At 39.9% G+C, this 22,429-nt stretch overlaps 1 pseudogene; it reads left to right on the forward strand.

The window, feature by feature from the left end:
- Window positions 1-7,670: 7,670 nt before the first annotated feature.
- Window positions 7,671-13,623, forward strand: LOC130743467 (cytosolic sulfotransferase 8-like; annotated as a pseudogene).
- Window positions 13,624-22,429: the final 8,806 nt, after the last annotated feature.

Raw genomic sequence — 22,429 nt, forward strand, 5'->3', positions numbered from 1 at the left:
GCAAAGAATTTTCTGAGATGATGCAGGCTGAATTTGAGATGAGTATGATGGGAGAATTAAAGTACTTTCTGGGAATACAAGTTGATCAAACACCAGAAGGAACATATATCCATCAGAGCAAGTACACTAAAGAACTTCTGAAGAAGTTCAATATGCTGGAATCTACAGTGGCCAAGACTCCAATGCATCCAACATGCATTCTGGAAAAAGAAGATAAAAGTGGTAAAGTATGTCAGAAGCTCTATCGTGGCATGATAGGTTCACTTCTATACTTAACTGCATCTAGGCCAGACATATTATTTAGTGTTCATTTATGTGCTCGTTTCCAATCAGATCCAAGGGAAACTCACTTAACTGCTGTTAAGAGGATCCTAAGGTATCTGAAAGGCACCACTAACCTTGGCTTGATGTATAAGAAAACATCAGAGTATAAGCTTTCAGGTTATTGTGATGCTGATTATGCTGGAGATAGAACAGAGAGAAAAAGTACTTCTGGAAATTGTCAATTTCTGGGAAGCAATCTAGTCTCATGGGCAAGCAAGAGGCAATCAACCATTGCACTATCAACTGCAGAGGCAGAATATATCTCAGCAGCAATATGCAGCACTCAGATGCTCTGGATGAAACATCAGCTGGAGGATTATCAGATCCTTGAGAGCAATATCCCAATCTATTGTGATAACACTGCTGCAATCTCATTGAGTAAGAATCCTATCTTGCATTCAAGGGCAAAGCACATTGAGGTAAAGTATCATTTTATTAGAGATTATGTACAGAAGGGCGTACTTCTTCTAAGTTTGTTGATACTGACCATCAATGGGCAGATATCTTTACAAAGCCCTTAGCTGAAGATAGATTTAATTTTATTCTGAAAAATCTAAACATGGACTTTTGTCCAGAGTGAAGATGGATCAGAACCTCTGACTATGATACTTCTTGATCAGAAGATATCTAGTCCAGAAGGTAACTCAATCAGAGTGTGTGTGCCCACTGGTACTGACTCTGAAGCTGAGACAACAACACGTGCGTCAGAATTTCTGATGCATAGTTCCTTGTGCCCGTGTGACAGTCTGTTATGATTGCGTGTAGATATGCTTATCTCCTGTGTGTGATTGTGTATTTTACTGTTACTATCTATCTTTAATTTTCAACCGTTGATCTTAAAGTGCTTTTTGAATCAACAACGGTTATTTGATAAATCCCACTTTACACACACGTTCTCTCTCACTTCCGGTTTTCACTCTCGCACTCTCTGCTTTTCAAAACCGCCTCCTTCTTGATTTCTCTCTCGATCTCTCTTCATCCTTCAAACTTCATCTTCTACCTCAAACCTTCAACCTCTTCAAAATGGTGAGACAAACCAGAAGATCTACTGCAGATGCACCTCAGTTCCCTCACATGGTAGTCGGTTTGGCAACGGGTCAACGAGGCTCTGAGAACCCGGCACAAGAACAAGTTCAAGCTCAAGAGCAGGTTGTTCCTATTGCAGAACGGGGCTGTGCCGTTCACTGTGTATTTCCTCCTGAGGAACTCCAAGTCCTGGCAGAATGGAGATTCAACCTCGACAACTTGGCTGCAAATGGGTTTGATCTTCGTCCTGAAGTCCAAGCTCAAGGTTGGGGAAACTACTTCAATCGACTTCGAGGACCGGTGTATGAGAAATTGGTAAAGGAATTCTGGAAGCACGCAGACTGCGATGACACTCAGGTGGTCTCTCACATTCTTGGCAGGAAGATCATCATCACTGAGAAGTCATTCGTGAATCTGCTAGGAGCAGAAACTGCTTATGGGTATCGGTTCCAACTGACGGAATCCAAGCTGAAACCCAGCACCAAGGACATCGTCAACAAGGCCCTGTACACCACCTTCAAACCGGGCAAGACGAGTTACAAGGTGATGGACCTTCACCCCAAACTGAGAATCTGGCACAAGATCCTGCTCAACTGCATCAATCAGAGACCGAAGGGTAGTTCTCCAGATTACATCAACTTCAACCAGAAGGCGATGCTGTTTTTCATTCAAGACAAGGAGAAGATCTGCCTTCCCTACTTCCTGTTCTCCTATTTGAAGGAATGCATCCGGAAGTCTCGCACCACCGCCTCCATCAAGTCTGCAATCAAATATATCCCTTTTGGGAGACTGCTCTCAGACTTTCTCATTGAAAGCAACTTGGTGCAAGATTTGATCAATGCTGGTTGCACAGAGGACTTGAGCACAATTGTCAGTGATGTCTTCACTGCCAACTCTCTGAAGAAAATGGGCTTAATCCAGAAGAAGATTGCTCCTGCTCATGAAGACACATCTTCTGAGATCAGAGGAAGAAGAATGCCTCTGAATGACTACCCTCTGTGGACTCAAGCAGACCATCCTGACGCCATCAGATGCTATGTTGAAGACCTCAGGGCTCAAGGATTCGAGATTGACCTTGATGATTTTGTCAGCAGACTTCCACCAGCACCAGAGTTTCCTTCTCCTCCCAAGAAGAAAACCAAGAGGAAGATGGTTCTGGAAGAATCCTCAGAGGAATCTGATGTCCCTCTAGTCAAGAAGCCGAAGAGCAAGCCTGCTGATGATGATGGTGATGATAGTGAGGATGGTCCTCCTAAAAAGAAGCAGAAGAAAGTCAGAATCGTGGTGAAGCCTACTCGGGTGGAACCAGCTGCTGCAGAGGTCAGAAGGACTGAAGCTCCTGCCAGAGTGACTCGATCATCAGCACATTCAAGTAAGCCTGCACTTGCTTCTGATGATGATTTGAACTTATTTGATGCACTTCCTATTTCTGCCTTACTTCAACACTCCTCAAATCCCCTCACTCCTATTCCTGAATCCCAGCCAGCCGCACAAACCACCACTCCACCACATTCCCCAAGATCTTCCTTCTTTCAACCTTCTCCTACTGAAGCACCTCTCTGGAATTTGCTTCAGAACCAACCCTCTAGGTCAGAAGATCCAACCTCTCTCCTTACCATTCCATATGACCCATTACTTTCTGAACCAATCATCCATGACCAACCAGAACCAAACCAACCAGAACCCAAAACAACAGAACCACAACCCCGAACGTCTGATCACTCTACTCCCAGAGCATCAGCACGTCCTGCTGCCAGAACCACGGATACAGACTCTTCAACAGCCTTCACCCCTGTATCCTTCCCAATCAATGTCATTGACTCTCCTCCCTCCAATACCTCTGAATCAATTAGAAAATTCATGGAGGTTAGGAAAGAGAAGGTATCTGCCTTGGAAGAATATTACCTTACCTGTCCAAGCCCTAGGCAATATCCTGGCCCTAGACCTGAACGTCTAGTTGACCCAGATGAACCTATCTTGGCCAATCCTATCCAAGAGGCAGACCCCCTAGTTCAACAAGCTCACCCTGTCCCTGACCAACAAGAGCCAATTCAACCAGACCCTGAACCCGAACAATCAGTGTCTAACCAATCCTCCGTTAGATCACCTCACCCTCTGGTTGAAACTTCAGACCCTCACCGTGGAACCTCTGAACCCAATGCTCCCATAATTAACATTGGTTCTCCACAAGGTGCCTCTGAAGCTCATAGCAGCAATCACCCAGCCTCTCCTGAAACCAACCTCTCCACATCTCTCTCTGAGTGCATCAATATCTTCAATCATGAAGCCTCCTTGAGGCTCCGCAATGTGCACGGTCAGACTGATCTCAGTGAGAATGCTGAACATGTGGCTGATGAGTGGAACAATTTGAGCACTTGGCTAGTGGCTCAGTTTCCAATCATGTTGCAGCTCCTGCATGCAGAGGGAAGTCAGAGGATTGAGGCTGCCAAGCAAAGGTTTGCTAGACGGGTGGCTCTTCATGAACTAGAACAGAGAAATAAGCTTCTTGAAGCTATTGAAGAAGCCAAGCGAAAGAAAGAGCAAGCAGCAGAAGCTGCACGTCAAGCAGCAGCTCAGGCTGAACAAGCCAGACTTGAGGCAGAGCGTCTTGAAGCTGAGGCTGAGGCAGAGCGACTTGCACCAGTTATGTTTACTCCTGCTGCTTCTGCTTCCATTCCAGAACCTCAAGCTGCTCAGAACGTTCCTTCCAGCTCTACTCAGACAAGCTCATCCAGACTCGACATCATGGAACAACGTCTTGACACTCATGAATCCATGCTGATTGAGATGAAGCAAATGATGATGGAACTTCTGCGACGCACTGACAAACCTTAGTCTAAGGATCTCTTCTTTTTCTTCTTTCGTTTACTTTGTTTTCCTTTTTGTTAAACTCTGTTTCTTTTTTATTTACTTATTTTCATTTGTTCGTTTGTGATTCTATATGCATATATCTATATATATTTGTGTCACATATGTTTGCAAAACTTGTTTTATTCATAATTGTTCTATGTTTACATCACATTCTTTACATCTTATAACTCTAGAATGGAGGATCCTTCCTCATTCTTCTGCACTCCTGGCGCTGCTCTGACCTATTCTTCTCCAGACGCTCCAGTACATGCTGGATGTTGTTGAGTCTGACCTCTAGCTCATCTTTCTCCAGAATCTCTTCTGAAGTCCTGAGCTTCTCTTCCAAGATTTCTTTTTCTTCCAGCAGCTTGAGTTCAAGCCGGCTGAGTTCTTGCACCTCCTCCACGAAGGCAAGAAATTCCTTCAGGTCCCTCTCCAACTCTGGACGCAGGTCCTCTTCCAGCAGTGTCTGTGTCAGCTCCGCGATGGTAGTTTCACCCTCTGGATGCCTGATGTTCAGGAACAAGTCCTCTTCAAAGGCCTTCTTCCTCAGTTCTTCTAGTGCTACGTTGTATGATGCCATTTTTTTTTCTGAAAATTATTCGAGGTGTGAAGCTTACCTTTCTCTCCAACGCTTTTTATAGGCTTCACTTTCTCTCTGAAAGTTAATGCTCCTACAGTTTCTCGAGGTTAAGTTCTTGGTAACTGACCCTTCTATTTACTCACTTGACCGGTGGTAAACGCTCATCCCTTGCATTAACTTTTCTATTTATTTTCGCCTAACTCTGATTCTTACATCGTTTTCTTTTTCTTTTAAACTTAGACCTTCTCTAAGGGGGAGTACCTTGTACTTCACGCTGAGTTTTTCACACCCCACGCTTTTTGCTTATGACAAAAAGGGGGAGTACACCCAGTTTTTGATGTGTAAGATGTGTTAGTGTGACTTATTTTTCTTTTGGAGATTTTAAGAGTTCCACCTTCATGACCATAGATGTGTCACTGGGCAAATACAAGGAATACATTTCACTTCTTCTGAAGTGATTCTAAGTTGACTCTGATACCCAAGACTCTGATACCTTGTCCATGACTCTGATCACTTATGCGCTCTGATTATTCGTTTTTCATCTATGTCATAAGCTTTTCACTCTGAACTCTTATATGTTTTAGCTCAGAATCTAGACTTTACTAACGTTTTCATCAAGTATTAGATTCAGGGGGAGCTAAGCTCAGAATCAAGCAGTGACTTGAATTCAGAATGAGCAAGATAAACTATTCACATCAGGATAAGTCTTATTCTATATCTCTAAACTCTGAGTGAATTCAGTTTAATGTTTAAGAATTGTTCATCAAAAATCTTAGTTTTGTCATCATCAAAAAGGGGGAGATTGTAAGATCAAGTTTTGATCTAGTAGTACAACTCTATGTTTTGATGATTACAAGTTAACCTTTTGATATGAACAATTGTGGTACTCTAACGTGTTTTTCTGAGTGTGCTATTTACAGGCTCTGACCTCAACTCAATCTCACACAAATCAGAAGCACTGTGTATAAAGGGTAACCCTAGCAACGCTTTCGCATTCACCATGTTCAGTATGAAAAGTGGAAAAGCTTCAGAAGTTCTGAAGCTATACAAACTCTGATGAGGACTCAGTCGCTAGAAGCTCTGAAGATCCAGAAGTTCTGATAGCCAAGAAACACTGAAGGTTCAGATGTTCTGATGGTGTAGAAGACTCTGAAGATCCAGAAGCTGAATAGTGGAAACTCTGAAGTCCAGAAGCAAGAAACTCTGAAGGCCATGTTCTTCCCTCTGAGTTCAGAATCAGAAGATACAATGGTCAGAGGATCTGTGTTTTCCCTCTGACTCTGATCAACCGGCTTCACAAGTTCCAATATGAAGTATTCCCCTGATCAGAAGTCTCCTAGGTTAAAAGGTCAAGTCGCTATCCAAGTACAAAAGCAAGTGTACCTTCCTGACGACCTACCTAACGTTCTCAGCCACAGTAGAAGCTGGATTTTCCAGAACTGCCCTCCAACGGTAGCATTTCCCATGCAACGCTCAACCCTAATCCTTGGAGTATATATAGAGGCTGAAGATTGAAAGAAGCGGCAAGAATAGCAAAAAACAACACACACACGCAAGACATATTCAAAATATTCTAAGCTTTCTTTCATCTGAAATTCATTGTGTTTACTATCAGCTTTTTAGAAGCAAATCTCTTGTAAACAATTCTTTGATAAACAGTTTGTTTAGTTCCTTTAGGAGATCAAGGTTGATCGGATCCTAGAGAAGACTAAGAGAGTGAATCTTAGTATGAGCTAAGTCAGTGTAATTGTTAGTCACTTGTAGGTTTCAAGTGCAGTTGTAACTCTTACCTGATTAGTGGATTGCCTTCATTCTAAGAAGGAAGAAATCACCTTAACGGGTGGACTGGAGTAGCTTGAGTGATTTATCAAGTGAACCAGGATAAAATCCTTGTGTGCTTTTCTATCTCTTATCTTTAGCACTTAAGTTCTCGAAAGATTTGTCAAAATCTTTAAGGTGGTAGTTTTGTACTGAAAACGTTATTCAAACCCCCCCCTTTCTACCGTTTTTCATACCTTCAAAAAACTCCAAAATCGGAGAAATACAACGACCGTTATTAAAACCGACAACTAGAGAATAAACGCTATGTGAAGAATATTACAATAAGAGACTTCACTCTCAACCAGCCCGTAACCCCTATACACCGACACTCTCCAAATCAAATATTTAAACTACATCTTCTGACAATACTTTAAAATAAAAGTGTAAGAGAAAAAGAAAACACAGATATAAGCTTGTGTTTCCCAATGTTAGTACTTAGTGTGTTGAAATAAGGAGTTTGAGATCTCAATATTTAGTCTTAGAATCCCCGACCCTTCACCACGCTAAACAATGTGAGACTTCTTCAAGTGCTTTCCTTACCATCATTCTTTCTTTATTTGCAATCAACCCCAAGGAAGTGCATCTCTAATTTAATTCTTATACTAGTAATAAAGAACGGATGATGGGAGTATATAATTAAGAGAAGCTATGTGGTGCATGAGAATAACCGGGTAGCTTTTGTTTAGATAATTGGTATAAGTAGTTTTAGAAAATAGCCTGTGGTTTTTTTTATTTGACCACTATAGCTAAAGGTAGTTAATGGAAGCTGAATTGGATAATGGAAGCTGAAGGAGGAATCCGAGGAATCCTGGACTTATCAACAATGATGGATTTATTGGTTAGGTGTGTCGGTGATCAATTACAAAGTCGAGATGCCTAGATAATTCCATGATCGTATGGAGGGAAATATGCCAGCTAACCGCCTTGAGAAATATGACGGGGCAGAGAGCCAGAGAGGGACAACAAAAGTTAAAGCTTTTTGGGAAATATGATTGCAGTTCATTATCGCAAAAGTTTTCTTTTACTTCACCCCATCTCAAGTAAATTAGCGGGTTCGAACCTGCAATCTATTAAGTATGAGACAGTTATGGTTTACTAGACCAACCCTCTGACATTAAGTGCTAATGGATGTTATAAATGTCACTATGGTTGTGAGCTAAACTCAAATGCTAATCACAATAAGCTTCCAAGCTAGTTAGCTAGCTACCATTTGTTGTTTGCTCCAATGGCTTCAACACATCATGTAGAAGAAAACCATCCCAAGGCTGAGGCTGGGCAGCAAGAAGCAGGAGAAGTAGACATGCTAAGTGAAGAAGGTAAGGAGCTAATTCTGTCTCTTCCTAGAGTGAAGGGTTGGATAACTCCCTATATCTATCTTTTCCAAGGCTTTTGGATCTCATCAAATATAATCCAAGCAACAATCACTTTTCAAAACCAGTTCCAAGCTAAAGACAGTGATGTTGTTCTTGCCAGCCTTCCAAAATCAGGCACAACCTGGTTGAAAGCTCTTACCTTCGCCATCGTTAACCGCCACCAATATTCGCCTTCCTCAGACAACCATCCATTACTTGCATACAACCCCCATCAGCTTGTGCCTTTCTTCGAAGTTTCCGTCTTCAATTACTCCGCTGACCGATTTTCTTCCATATCCAGTGTTAGAACAGCAACACGAATACAGATCAGAGTAGAGAGAAACACACAAAAGCTTTGTTCACGCAGTTCGACCAAATTGCCTACCTCTGCGACTATAGAGCAGCTATAGTTCCGTTTATTGATTCGAACCTGAATACAATCACTCAGCAATTGCAATTTCTCTCAATTGCACTAGTGCCTCTTGTGTCTCTTATGTTTTTAGGGTTACATTGTTATCCTATTTATAGTGGATTCTATTGATCTCTATTTTACAATAAAATCCTAATAAATCCTATAACAATCCCTTAAAACCTTTTTACAATCCCCATTAAATCAAATCCTAATAAACTAAAGATTTTAGCCCAAAATACAATGAGCCAAATCTCAACAATCTCCACCTTGGCGAATTTCGGACTCCCCCTATGAAGATTTGCTGCTTTAGTTTCCTGATTCTGATTTTCGGGATTGTGAGTCTCCTCTGCTTAACATTGGAGAACATGCAACAAGTTCAAGCAATGCTTAAACTTGTCACTGGTGACTGACTTGGTCAACATATCTGCTGCATTCTCTGATGTGTGAACATTCTGAAGTAATATCTGTCTGGACGCCAACAACTCCCTGATCTTGTGGAACCTCACATCAATATGCTTGGTTCTAGCATGATACACCTGATTGTTCGCCAAATAGATAGCACTCTGACTATCACAATGCAACTGAACTCCACCTTGCTCAACACCCAACTCTTTCACTAACCCTGTAAGCCACAATGCTTACTTGGCAGCTTCAGCTACTGCCATGTATTCTGCCTCAGTTGTAGACATAGCTACTATGGATTGAACTGATGACTTCCAACATATAGGTCCCTCTGCAAGAGTAAAGACATATCCTGTTGTAGACCTTCTATCATCTAGATCACCTGCATAGTCAGAGTCCACATATCCCACAACTGATGGAACAACACCTTGCTCCCTGCTGAACATGATACCGCGATCCGCTGTACCCTTCAAGTACCTTAGGATCCACTTGACTGCTTCCCAATGCTGCTTCCCTGGCTTGGACATGAACTTGCACACTTGACTAACTCCTTGTGCCAAATCCGGTCTAGTGCAAACCATAGCATACATCAAACAACCAACTGCACTGGCATAAGGAATCTTAGACATACCTTCAATCTATGAGTCTGTCTTCGGACATTGTTCCAAAGAAAGCTTAAAATGATTCGCCAATGGAGTACTCACATGATTTGCCTTGCTCATGTCAAATCTGCTCAAAACACCTTCAATATAGCTCTTCTGAGACAACCATAATTTCTTAGTGCCTCTGTCCCTGTGAATTTCCATCCCAAGAATCTTCTTTGCAGCACCCAGATCCTTCATGTCAAACTCCTTACCCAACTTGGTCTTCAACTCATTTACATTATGTAAATGGTTGGCAGCAATCAACATATCATCAACATAAAGTAACAGGAAAATAAAAGAGCCATCATCAAGGCTCCTCACATAAACACAACAATCATAGTCACACCTTCTATAGCCAATCCGGAGCATGTATGAATCAAAGCGCTTGTACCACTGCCTTGGAGACTGCTTCAAGCCATACAAAGACCTCTTCAATTTGCAAACAAGTCTGCCATCTCCAGTTTCACTGAATCCCTCTGGCTGCTCCATGTAGATTTGCTCCTCTAGATTACCATGAAGGAAAGCTGTTTTCACATCCATTTGCTCTAAGTGCATATCCCTGCTGGCTACCAAAGCTAATACTGCCCTGATAGAAGTGTGTCTAACCACCGGACTGAAAATCTCATCATAATCAATCCCCTTCTGCTGTGAATACCCCTTTGCAACTAGGCGAGCCTTGAACTTTTCCCCTTCTTTTTTCGTTACTGCTGACTTTTTCTTGTACACCCACTTGCAACCAATAGCTCTCTTTCCATGTGGCAACTGAACAAGATCCCATGTCTCATTCTTTTTCAAGGACTCCATCTCCTCCACCATTGCACCCATCCACTTATCTTTCTCCTGGCTAGCCATAGCCTCATGATAAGTAGAGGGGTCTCCTGAGCTGGTAAGAAGGACATATGCTGCTAAGTCTTCAAACCCATATTTCACTGGAGGTGTAATACGACGGGGCTCCCTATCACGCACAAGTGTATAGTCTTGTATTCCACCTGAATCTGAGCCTGGTTCACTCTGTTGTTGGGCTACAATATGCCCAGGACTCACTGGTGTCTCCTCAATGTCCACCTGAATCTTGTCCTGACTGGAATTTTGTACCTCAGTATCTGGCACAACTGTCACATCTGACTGTTTCAACATTGACTGCTCATCAAATACAACATTTCTGCTGACAACCACCTTCTTCTTGACTGGATCCCACAACTTGTACCCCTTCACACCTTTATTATAGCCAATAAAGGTGCACTGTTTTGACTTTGGGTCAAGTTTAGACCGATCCTCACTGGAAATATGCACATATGCTGGACACCCAAAAATCCTCAAATTACTGAGATCAATGGGGTTACCTGTCCACACCTCTTCTGCAACTTTTCCATCCAAAGAAGCTCGTGGTGACCTGTTGACTAGATAGCACGCCATATAGATTGTTGCTGCCCAGAAACCTTTTGAAAGACCAGCATTCAACCGAAGGCACCTTGCCTTCTCTGTCAGAGTCCTGTTCATCCTTTCTGCAACACCATTCTGCTGTGGTGTCTTCCTCACAGAAAAGTGTCTTTGAATTCCATTCTCCTCACAGAAACGCGTGAAGTTCTTGTCAGTGTATTCAGTTCCATTATCAGACCGCAAATACTTTATTTTTCTCCCTGTCTGATTCTCAACCTCTGCCTTCCACAATTTGAACTTGGCAAAAATTTCAGATTTATATTTCAGAAAATAAACCCAGACCTTACGAGAAAAATCATCAGTAAATGTAACAAAGTACCTGAAACCTCCAACGGAAGGCTCTTTTGTAGGCCCCCAGACATTAGAATGGACATAGTCTAAGATTCTCTTGGTCTTGTGCTGCCCGGTCTTGAAACGAACTCTACACTGTTTCCCAAGAACACAATACTTGCACAATCCAATTGTGCAACTGCGAACACCCTTCAGCAGATTCCTCTTATGTAGTTCTATCATCCCACGTTCACTGAGATGACCCAAGCGCATGTGCCACAGTTTGGTTGCATCATCATCAGTTTCAACAGATGCCACATCACCCATAACTGTGCCCCCCAACAACTTATAAATGTTGCCTGCAGTCCTCTTTGCTCTCATCATTGTCATTGCACCCTTGCTAACCCTTAAGATGTCTCTATTTTCCTCAGACTTGAATGAATACCCATTCTCATGAAGAGTTCCTAGAGAAATCAAGTTCTTCGTAACCTCTGGAACATAACGCACCTGACTCAACGTGCGCACGCCACCATCATCCAAAGCAATTTTAACTTGTCCCATTCCCTTGATGATACAAGGTTTATCATCACCTAAATAGAAATAACCAAAATCACCTGATTTAAATGAGTTGAACCACTCCCGGTGCAGCGTCATATGATAGGAGCATCCAGAATCAAGAACCCATGCATCAGTGCACTTTACAGATGAAACACAAAGCAAATCCTCCTCACTGCAAGAACCATCGGACTGAACTACATTTGCTGAACTGTTGCTGTTGCTTGACTTGCCTGGCCTGTTTGGACAGTCCCTCTTCTAATGCCCAATTTGCTTGCAACTATAACATTCTGCTGTTTTTCTGTCCTTGGACTTGGATCTCTTCTTCTTTCCAGAATCCACTGCTTTACCCTTGCCTCTTCAGCGATCTTGACCTCCCTTCACAAACAGACCTTCACCTGAACTTCCTCCACCTTCTTCAACACTCTGGCGACGTTGTGTATGTTGCAAAAGTGTAGAAGAAATAGAATCCAACGTGATTGAGTCTTTCCCGTAGGTGAGAGTGGTCACCAAGTGATCATAAGAGCCTGGTAAAGAGCACAACAAAATAATAGCCTTATCCTCATCATCTACCTTCATACCAAGCCGCGTCAGATCGGCGAGGATGTTGTTGAAAGCGAAGACATGAGCCTGCAAATCGCCTCCTTCCTGCATTTTCAGGCTGTAGAGACGCTGCTTCGCAAACAACTTGTTCATGAGTGACATGTACAGACTTTCCAATTTATCCCAGACATCCTTCGGAGTTGTGAGATCCAGGATATGATTCATCACGTCATCAGAAACGCAAAGTCTTATCAAACCTGCAGCCTTCTCCTTCATCTCGTTCCAATCAACAGTTGCGATGTCCGCCGGTTTCTCATCGCGCAACGCTTTCTGTAAACTTTGCTGAGCCAACAGATCCTTAACCCTCCTCTGCCATAGTCCGAAATTGCCGGTTCCATCGAACCGCGTCACTTCAAACTTCGCACCTCCAGGGTTAGTCGTCATCTGATACCAATTGTTAGAACAGCAACACGAATACAAATCAGAGTAGAGAGAAACACACAAAAGCTTTGTTCACGCAGTTCGGCCAAATTGCCTACCTCTACGACTATAGAGCAGCTATAGTTCCGTTTATTGATTCGAACCTGAATACAATCACTCAGCAATTGCAATTTCTCTCAATTTCACTAGTGTCTCTTGTGTCTCTTATGTTTTTAGGGTTACATTGTTATCCTATTTATAGTGGATTCTATTGATCTCTATTTTACAATAAAATTCTAATAAATCCTATAACAATCAATCCCTTAAAATCTTTTTACAATCCTCATTAAATCAAATCCTAATAAACTAAAGATTTTAGCCCAAAATATAATGAGCCAAATCTCAACATCCAGCTTGACAACTGAGCGAAGAATTTTCGGTACTCATATCATGTTCCATTCACTGGCCAAGTCCATCAAAGAGAACTCCAAATGTAAGATCATTTATATTTGTAGGAACCCATTTGACAACTGTGTCTCTTTGGATTTTTCTCAACAAAGTTAAACCAGAATCTTTACCTAAGTCCACTCTAGAGGAAGATTTTGAAAGGTTCTGCAAGGGGATGTCTCCATATGGTCCAATCTGGGACCATATGTTAGGTTACTGGAATGAGAGCATAGCAAGACCAAACAATGTTCTGTTCTTGAAGTATGAGGATCTTAAAAAAGATGTTGATTTTCACGCAAAAAAGGTGGCGGAGTTCTTGGATTGTCCTTTCACTCAGGAAGAGGTAAGTGGCGGGGTGATTACAAGCATAGTCAAATTGTGTACGTAGCTTTGAGAAGATGAAAGAATTGGAGGTAAATAAATCTGGATCAGTGGGTATGAATATTGAGAACAAGCATTTCTTTAGGAAGGCTCAAGTTGGGGATTGGGTGAATCACCTTCCACATTCAATGATTGAAAAGCTATCCAAAATCACACAAGAAAAGCTAAGTGGATCAAGCCTATCATTTAGCTAGAGCGTGCTTCCCAGATGTCATGGTTACTATATCTAAAATAAGTGGCTAGCTAGCTACATAAGAACCATGCATGGATCTGAAATGTGTGTGTGTATTTTTTTAATTGCAGAATAAAGAGGTATGAGAGGTTCCATAGACCATGTACCTCTATTTTGTCACCATCCAGAATCAATTGGATGGGAAATGTGTGGTTATGTTATTTCTTGTGTGGTTTATGTTTAAATGTATCTTTTTTCTCTTTCAAGTTTGCTTGGAATAAAAAACTGTTAATTTATTGGCTTAAATGGCTTTTATGTTTCTGTAGTTTTTTTTTTCACTTTTTATTTCAGTCTTATTTTTAAATAAAAATTGACGTTTTCGGTACCTGTAAAATTTATGTTTTGTTTTAAGTCCTTCCATTACTTTTTTGCATAAAAATAAAACAGAGCTCACTTGACTATTGGATTAAAAATTAAATACCTAAATCTTTGATCATCTTCATCACCTTCATCCTCACATATTCATCAATTCCGTTACTCTGACAGCAAAAGTAAGAGAATGACTAAATAAAAATAAAAACTCAAATTTTAGAGGAACCAACCAAAAACGTCAATTTTTTTTAAAATGCTAAATTTGAAAATGGATTATAGTAAAGGGATGAAAAAGTTATTTTAGTCTAATCTATTTTTCTATCTATTTATAATAGGCATAAATATGTTTTTGGTCCCTTTAAATTCAGGGTTCTTTGATTTAAGCCCCTCTCTTATTTTTTGTTGTTGAAAACCCTTAAATGAAAAATAATACTGAAGTTTCAACCCCTGTCGTCACCTTCCGTCCATTATCTACTGAATTACCTAACAAACGCTAATGTGATATAATTTTAGAGGAATCTAAACCAAAGAACCATAATTTTAGAGGGACCTAAATCAAAGAATTATGATTTTAGAGAGACCTAAAACTCAATTTCTATCATGGTCTTAGGTCCCTTTAAAACCATGATTTTTGGTTTAGGTCCCTCTAAAGAAGTAAGGGTTGAAACTATTACTTTCCTTTTAGAGGTATTTAAAAAAAAATAAAGGGACTTAAACCAAAGAACCCTAATTTTATAGCGACCAAAAACATATTTAAGCTCTTATAATATACTCCTTCCGTTCCAAAACTATTGTAGTTTTAGTTTTTCACTAAGTTTAAGAGTTCATTAATTAATGTTATAATTTAACTGAAACACCCTTATTTAATATGAGTTATATGAAAGAGAGAGAATGAAAATCATTGGTTAACTAATTGGTGAGAATTGTGATTGGTGGAAATAAGATGTGGTACTTGAGAGATACAATATTAAATGAGGGCATGGATGAAAGATAATGAGATAAAATGCTTTGAAAATGTAAAACAACAATGGTTTTGGAACAAAACAAAAAAGCTAAAACTACAATAGTTTTGGAACGGAGGGAGTATAGAAGTGAATGTTATGTTGACAACTCATCGAGACTATTCTCCTCTAAACTTGACGCATTAGATTTTCACCATTTCTATTAGTTACATCTTTTCATATTCTCAAACTGTTACACACTCTTCTTACCTCAATTTAAACTTTTTACTTACTATTATATTCGTCCCTGAATGATAGCTTAAGTGGTAAGAGTTAGGAATATAAGAGTTGGGTGGGGTAAAGGATGAATGGTCCCGAATTCGAACCCGGATGAATGATTAATTTACTAACATTTCTAACAACTAACATTTGCGTATAAAAAAAACCTTACTAGTATATTCCAAAGAGTAGATCAAGTATCGCATCACTTGCTGATAAAAAAATCTCTTCATCGTCAAACCCAAATATTGAAGAACTAGTTTTATACCCGTGCATTCACGGGTGACATTTGGTATATATTAGTACTCATTTGTTATGATTTATGAATTATAAATTAAATTTATAAACAGTAAACAACGATCCATTTTTGACCGAAATAATGGAAATGTTATTATACACTTATCAACATCTAAGGTTTTAGTTTTGATTAGACATTTGGTCTTTACACTTAAAAGTTAATGTAAATTGACTATTCCTTGTACATTAAAATGTGAGTATCCGCTTTGAAAGACTTGTTTTATAAACATACTATAAAATGTGTGACATGGATTATCTAAAGATCTTGAAATTAGAAGACACCATAATAGATCCAATTAAACACATTATCACGTTACAAAGTTTAATTCCAGATATGTCATCATATTGAAACCCATGCACATTTATAAGCAAGAAAAACACCTTGTCGGCTTTCATAATCTGCTAATGAGTTAAGAGAAAAGGAGTCATTCTGCTACATGTTTCAAAAGCATCATCATTGTGAATTTCACATTATTTGACATTATCACTGAACAGTGGCTGGTTCATTCTTGCTACACAACTCTACAGTAGATTGGAAATCTCTGAAAATAAAATAGAAAGAAGATAAGAGAATGATTGTGAAAGCCTTGGCGGAACATCATGGCCCTGCCCACCAAAAAAAAATTAAAAACCTTTTCAAACTACCAATATGGGACCTAAAAAGTAAGGGGAAGCACATCAGCATATGGCAATTAACTTGGAGTCAGCTCAGCTAAAACTTTGATGATATTTCTTTTCAGTTTTCTTTCATCTCTTTCTTGATTTCATTTTTTTCCCACAAGAGTTTCACCATATCACCCATTCCAATTAATCAGTGATTTTATTTTGGTATGAGTTGTAACTGTTGCAGATAAGAGAAGGACGAAGATGATTTATCACTCACTCATGCATAAAACTTATCAGAGAAAAGAATTTTACATTAGATGTATTTCCTGGCATAAAAAAAGATGCTTCGGTTAATTCTCCTCCCAAATATCATGTGGTCCTCTCCAAATACCATTGAGCAAGCTTATAGGTTTGGCTTCCAGCTTCTTTATTACCTTTTTTTATGTGTGCTCCAATTAGAAATTAAATTGAAAGTCATGTATCAAGTTGGTCAGACTTTCCTGAATATATATACAAAGATCCCTTTTGTTAAGCATTTTATTCTGCGCAACACCAAATATGAAATGCATCTTCTAAACTGCAATTTTCAAGAGTTTGCATTATCTGTTTCATAATATCTGCAGTTTTCAAGAGCTCTCATCCTCATGGCTCCACCATGACCGTCCTTGTTGCTCTCTTGTCGGAGTTACTAAGCCTTCACTATAAACAGAGTTAATGATCAAAATAAAAGCTCAAATATAAAAATCACAGTAAAGTGCTCTCATCCTATAGCAGAAAAGGTTACACCCATCTGAATGCCCTTTACCCACCAACTCTTTCCTGCCAGAATTTAGAAAACAACTTCAAAAATCACTGTTAGATTTGACCTGAAGCAGAGATGTTCAGTTGCAATTCAATTATTATCTGTACAGTATTTGACAGAACCACAACTCCCTAAACCATTAGAAGCAAGAACACAACTAAAAAAATGATTAACTGCCTGATATCTGGCTGTTTCGTGTACTGTATTCTCTAGTCTACAATGTCCATCTGGAACTGTGGCTTACTATAATCTCCTTGTTGAATGTTGATTAAAAATACTAAAGCAAGATGAAACTAAAAATGCATTATTATCCGTGGAACCCAAGAATGCTTGTTTGGTTTGATTATAAACCTGGATATAAACCTGATGCTGCTACGACAGATGCTCAGAACTTGATACATTTATAGTCTAACCCCACAAAGACACTCAACAATGCTTCTGAATATTAAAATAACTGAAGGACTACTTTCTGTAAATCATAGCAGCAGAAATATTCAAAGACCATGACAAATTTTCTTATACTTGGAAAAGTGCCAAAGAGAGTTATCATAATAGATGAAAGTAACTTCAAAAAACAAAGTAAAACATGGATATTAATCAATAGAAAGATCTTTGCATTACTTATACTAACTTGAAGATAGATTTGAGAACGGATATTAAGAGCTTCAAGCATATAGAAAGTTGTGTTAAATGGTAAAACACTAAAACACATCGACTTTCCCAGTCAAACAGCAGAATGAAATGACTTTCTTGGAAGGTGTATAAAACTAATTCATTACCTGTCATTGGAAAACACTAATGGAAGATAGTTTGTAGCAAAACAACATTGATTATCACTGATTCAGGTGTTCTAACAAATCCAGTCTCACCCAACTGTAACAACAAATTCAGGCCCAAATTAATACCTTGAAGGTGAACATAGAGATGATACAGGGATACAAAGAAAGGGACATGATTACTTCTCTATTAGCAACGTTGATGTACCAAAATAAAGAGAAAGAAAGGGACATTACCTTGTGTTAGCTAATGATTCATGAAAAAGTGGCGCTGAATCTCATCCTCCTCCACCATTGCCAAAATCACCATCTGAGTTCTGCCTTTGGCGTACCCTGCCTATAGTTTCTGTCGTGAACTCTTTCCTGCATTCAAATAAATGTACTGAATCTCATGCTAAAAGGCATGATTAAAATTCAACACCCAGCAATATCAAGTGGGAAACAATGATTTAGCCACCAAAGGATGAAGTTAGGGATTGTTGGGAATGGTTCTGATTTTTACAGACATTTATCATTTGGTAAAGAGGCCATGATGAAGTATGAAGGTGAGGAATGAATAGGGGTAGTAATATAAACATAAATAACTAATTGATAAAGTTAATTAAGTTTATTTAATTTTTAATTCAAATTACGAAATTCAGTTTACAACCTTTGATACTAATTGATAAAATTAATAAGTTTCAAATCTCAAATTTCAATTTCTCACCTCTAGTATGATTAGGTTTGAATTTTTCATCACACTATAAGGAAACAAATTAAATGTAAAACGTAAGAATAGGAGGAGAATTTCAAATTTAATAAGGTCAAGTAAGGAAAAAATTTGAAAGCAAAACGTAAAATCAGCGATATAAACATAACAACACGGCAGATTAGTAGGAGATTTAAAACTAATCATTAACAGTCAACTAATCAACAATTTCAGTACCTAATTTTATTTTTTTGAAAAAGGAATAAAATGAAAATCATGCTTGAACATACCTGAGATGGTGATGAGGGCATCATGACAGCCACAGTGAAGAGGAGGATTCGGACCTAGCCACCTAGATAAAACTAAAATTCCAGTAAAAAAGGAAATGTTCAGTCCATATGAATATATGATCACCAAATCATGTAATGGAAACATGTCTACTACATTACATACTCAGAAATCCAACTAATATTTTTTTTGTTCTAAACTTGAAATTCAATCTTGGTAATAAGACATTGAAGAGGATAGGGACCCTGTTAGGAGAGATATCAGAATAGTGCAGAGAAAACAGACATTTTTTCAGCAAATCCAAATTAAACCTAACCAAAAAATATTCAAATGTAGAAAAATCCAAAGATCCAAAGCTATGCAAAATTCTAAATTGCAAGGTTAAATAAATCTCTACCTTTCCACTGACCTCATAATTGATAGTTCAAGAGAAATATGACCCTTTCCCTTTAAATCTAGCAGTGCATTAGTGTGAAGACTAAAATTGAAGCAAGCATCTGAAGATCTGGACATGGGTGAACAAAACGGCGATTGGAAGAACGACAGATAAGGCCGCCAAAAGCACCCAAAATCAAGTCATGGAGAAGAGAAAAGTATTGGAGTACAGAAAACCCATACATGAATCGAGGAGGCCATTAGAAACAGAATAGCATGTTAGAATCGCGTGCTCGTAATGAAACGGAGAAGGGAGCGTCGATTAGTTTGCGGCGGCGAGAAACCACTTAGTGAACTAGTTGTCCTAGAATAAGAATATCTTGGGTAGGAGCAATAGTGGATTTCCACGTGACAGGTGGGGTTCTGAGTTCTAACAGGAGTTTTTGGGGTGACAACGGAGATTTGCAAGCCTATGGTACCTTGTTCTAGGAAAAATTGGTCATTGAGAATGTCTTTGAGAGAGAATTCGAGTTGTATTGTTCCTTTTGGGCTTTCTAGATGGTAAGGGATTACATCTAGGAATTCCAATTGATAGATTCACCTAGGCTAGGGATAGTTAGGTGGATAACTCTCGGCATCGTAAATGAAATGAACCATTGCAAAAGTGTTTGAGTTGAAAGCAATTAGAGGATTAGGGGAATGCATTCTAAATATCTTTTCTTCTTTGTTACCTCAGTAAACCTTCTTTTACTGTTTGCTTTTATATTAAAAAACCACAAAAACAATTTATCAAACATTTTTTTATCCGCTCAGATCGATATTTAACTGGTGGAACTGATGTTCACACAATCCCTAAGGACGATAAACCCGTATCTGCTTTGCTATGATTGAATCATAAGAGTTTAGTTCCAAAGTGTTGTTCTTTTTTTTATGTTGTCTGCATTTTAGCTAATGTATGTGTGTGCCAAGATGTGGGACCAGATGTTGTAACATCATGCTGTGACATTTGTCCCTGCGGATCTGCTGTGTGTTTGGCTGATTTTTCTAGAAGCTTTGGATGGATTTCGTGATAATCAAGTTAGGGTTATTGAAGAAGCTTCTCTATGCTATCTGGAATATATTATAGTGGAATCAAATCTTTTGAAGAGGATTTGATTTGGTTTAAATTGTGAAAGTTGTTATCTTTTGTTCAAATCTTATTTGATAAGATTTGTTACTGGTTTAAAAGATTTGTTCCAGATCTGTTTTGTGGACTCTATTTTCGTGCAAGCCCATTGAAGATCAAGACCTGAAGAATGACTATTTAAGGAGGCTTAACCCTAGTTGCAAAGTGTGCCTTGGGCACCCAAGGATTGGGTTTTTAGGGTTTTGTTTTGTGAGTCCTTGTTCTGTTATTTTGTACACCTCTCTACTGCCTCCATTGATAATCATATGGCTTAGAGTTGGTTTGTTTAGTTGAGTTGTAATCTCTTCAAATTGTTGTTTGATCATGAGATCTATCTTTCAATCTCTTGTAAGGGATCGGTCACTGTGGCAGTGATCATTAGGAGTTAGGGGAAGTTTCCTCATAGCTTAGAGGAGAAGGGCTAAGCTAGATTCACTTATGTAATAGTGGTAGACATTGAAGAGGCTCTATACTAAGGGGGAGTACTTAGGTATAGGAGGGACTTTCATGTGACCTGAGAGCTATTATTTGATAGTGAATTGACTCCTGGATTGGTATCCTCCAGATGTAGGTGATGTTGCACCGAACTGGGTTAACAATTCCCTGTGTTTTTTCATTGATTTAATTTATGTACTGTTGTGCAATTGTCGAACCGATTGTCCCAACATCGCGTTCGACATCTGTCCTGTGCACGAACCAGAATTTCAATTGGTATGTACAAACAATAAGGAAAAAACCTTTATCAGTAGGCCGTGGGGAGTGGAGAAAACAATGGCATATCTTTGGAGAAGCTCCCATAGGGAAGAGTCAAATTCTGGTGGGGAAGTGTTTAGGTTTTCAATGGATAAAAAATGGGGACTGGTTGGGGTCGTGGGTGGTGTAATGAAAGTGATAGTGTGAAATTCAGCAATGGAATTTGTGTGTAGTAGGCGTTGGATGTGGTGGAATGAGGCATGGGAAGGTGGGGGAAGGGCCTCTCCTTGGATGGTGCAAGTGGAACCATTAACTTGGAATGACATAGATGGAATGCTGTAATCAGAAATGACCTTACCCAAGGTTTTTAGCCAATCCAAGTCGAGCACCAAATCTGCTCCATGGAGGTCCATCACATAGAAAGGAATGAGGAAAGTATGCCCAGAAAAGGATACCTCTGTTGGTGAGCAATAACCCGAGCAGGATAAGTGTGCACCATTGCCAACCATCATCGGAAATGTGGGAATGGGAACCACTGGCAAGCGCAAGTATGACACCGTGCGAGGAGGAACAAAATTGTTGGAGCTACCCGTATCAATCAAAATCACAACAGGTTGGCCTTTAACCGTAGAAATGAATTTGAAGGTTTTGGGTGAAGGCTCACCCTTTAAGGCCTGATCAGAAAGCAGAAAATGCACTGCTTCCTCGGGAACCGGTTCCTCCACAATATCCACGGATTCTACAGTAGAAGAATCAATGGGATCTTGACCCTCGGGTGTATCATCCCCCATGAGTAGAGCTGGGCGAATTGGCCCGCGCCCGCGGGCCGGCCCGCTTAACCCGCAGCCCGCGCGGGCTGTGGCCCGGTGATTGGTTGCCCGTTTAAAAGCGGGCCTACGCGGTCTGGCCCGCTTAACCCGCGAGTTCATGCGGGTTGAACCGCGGTTTTGCGGGCTGGACCGCATTACAAAAGAAAAAAATTTAAGTCATTTATTTGACAACTTTTGAGAAAAAAATTGACAACTTTGGAAAAAAAAATCAGTTTATTTTTTAATTTAGGCGTTTATAAGGTTTTTAATGAAAAAAATATTTTTAATTTAGTTTTAAATTTCATTTTTATTATTTTTTAATTTGGCTTGTGGCCCGCGGGCCAGCCCGCTTATCCGCGGGGCGGGGGCGGACCGGCGTAATAGAGGCCCGTTTAAATGCGGGCCTACGCGGTGCGGGCCTACGCGGTGCGGGCTTACGCGGGGCGGGCCTATGCGGGGCGGTCTAACCGCATACCCAGCTCTACCCATGAGTAAGAATAGACGGGGCTGGAACTTGTGACCGAAGGTGTACTTCTCATCACAATTGAAGCAAAGGCCCAAAGCTCGACGCTCTTGCATTTGGGTAGCGTTGAGACGTTTAATAGGTAGGGTGGAAGGGGCTGCGGGTCTAGGTGGTTGAGAGGAAGAAGCTTGAGGTCGAATGGGGGGTGGTGAGGGCACATGTGGGGTGGGATA

This window comes from Lotus japonicus, chromosome 3, assembly GCF_012489685.1.
Source record: "Lotus japonicus ecotype B-129 chromosome 3, LjGifu_v1.2".
Classification (NCBI taxonomy): Eukaryota; Viridiplantae; Streptophyta; class Magnoliopsida; order Fabales; family Fabaceae; genus Lotus; species Lotus japonicus.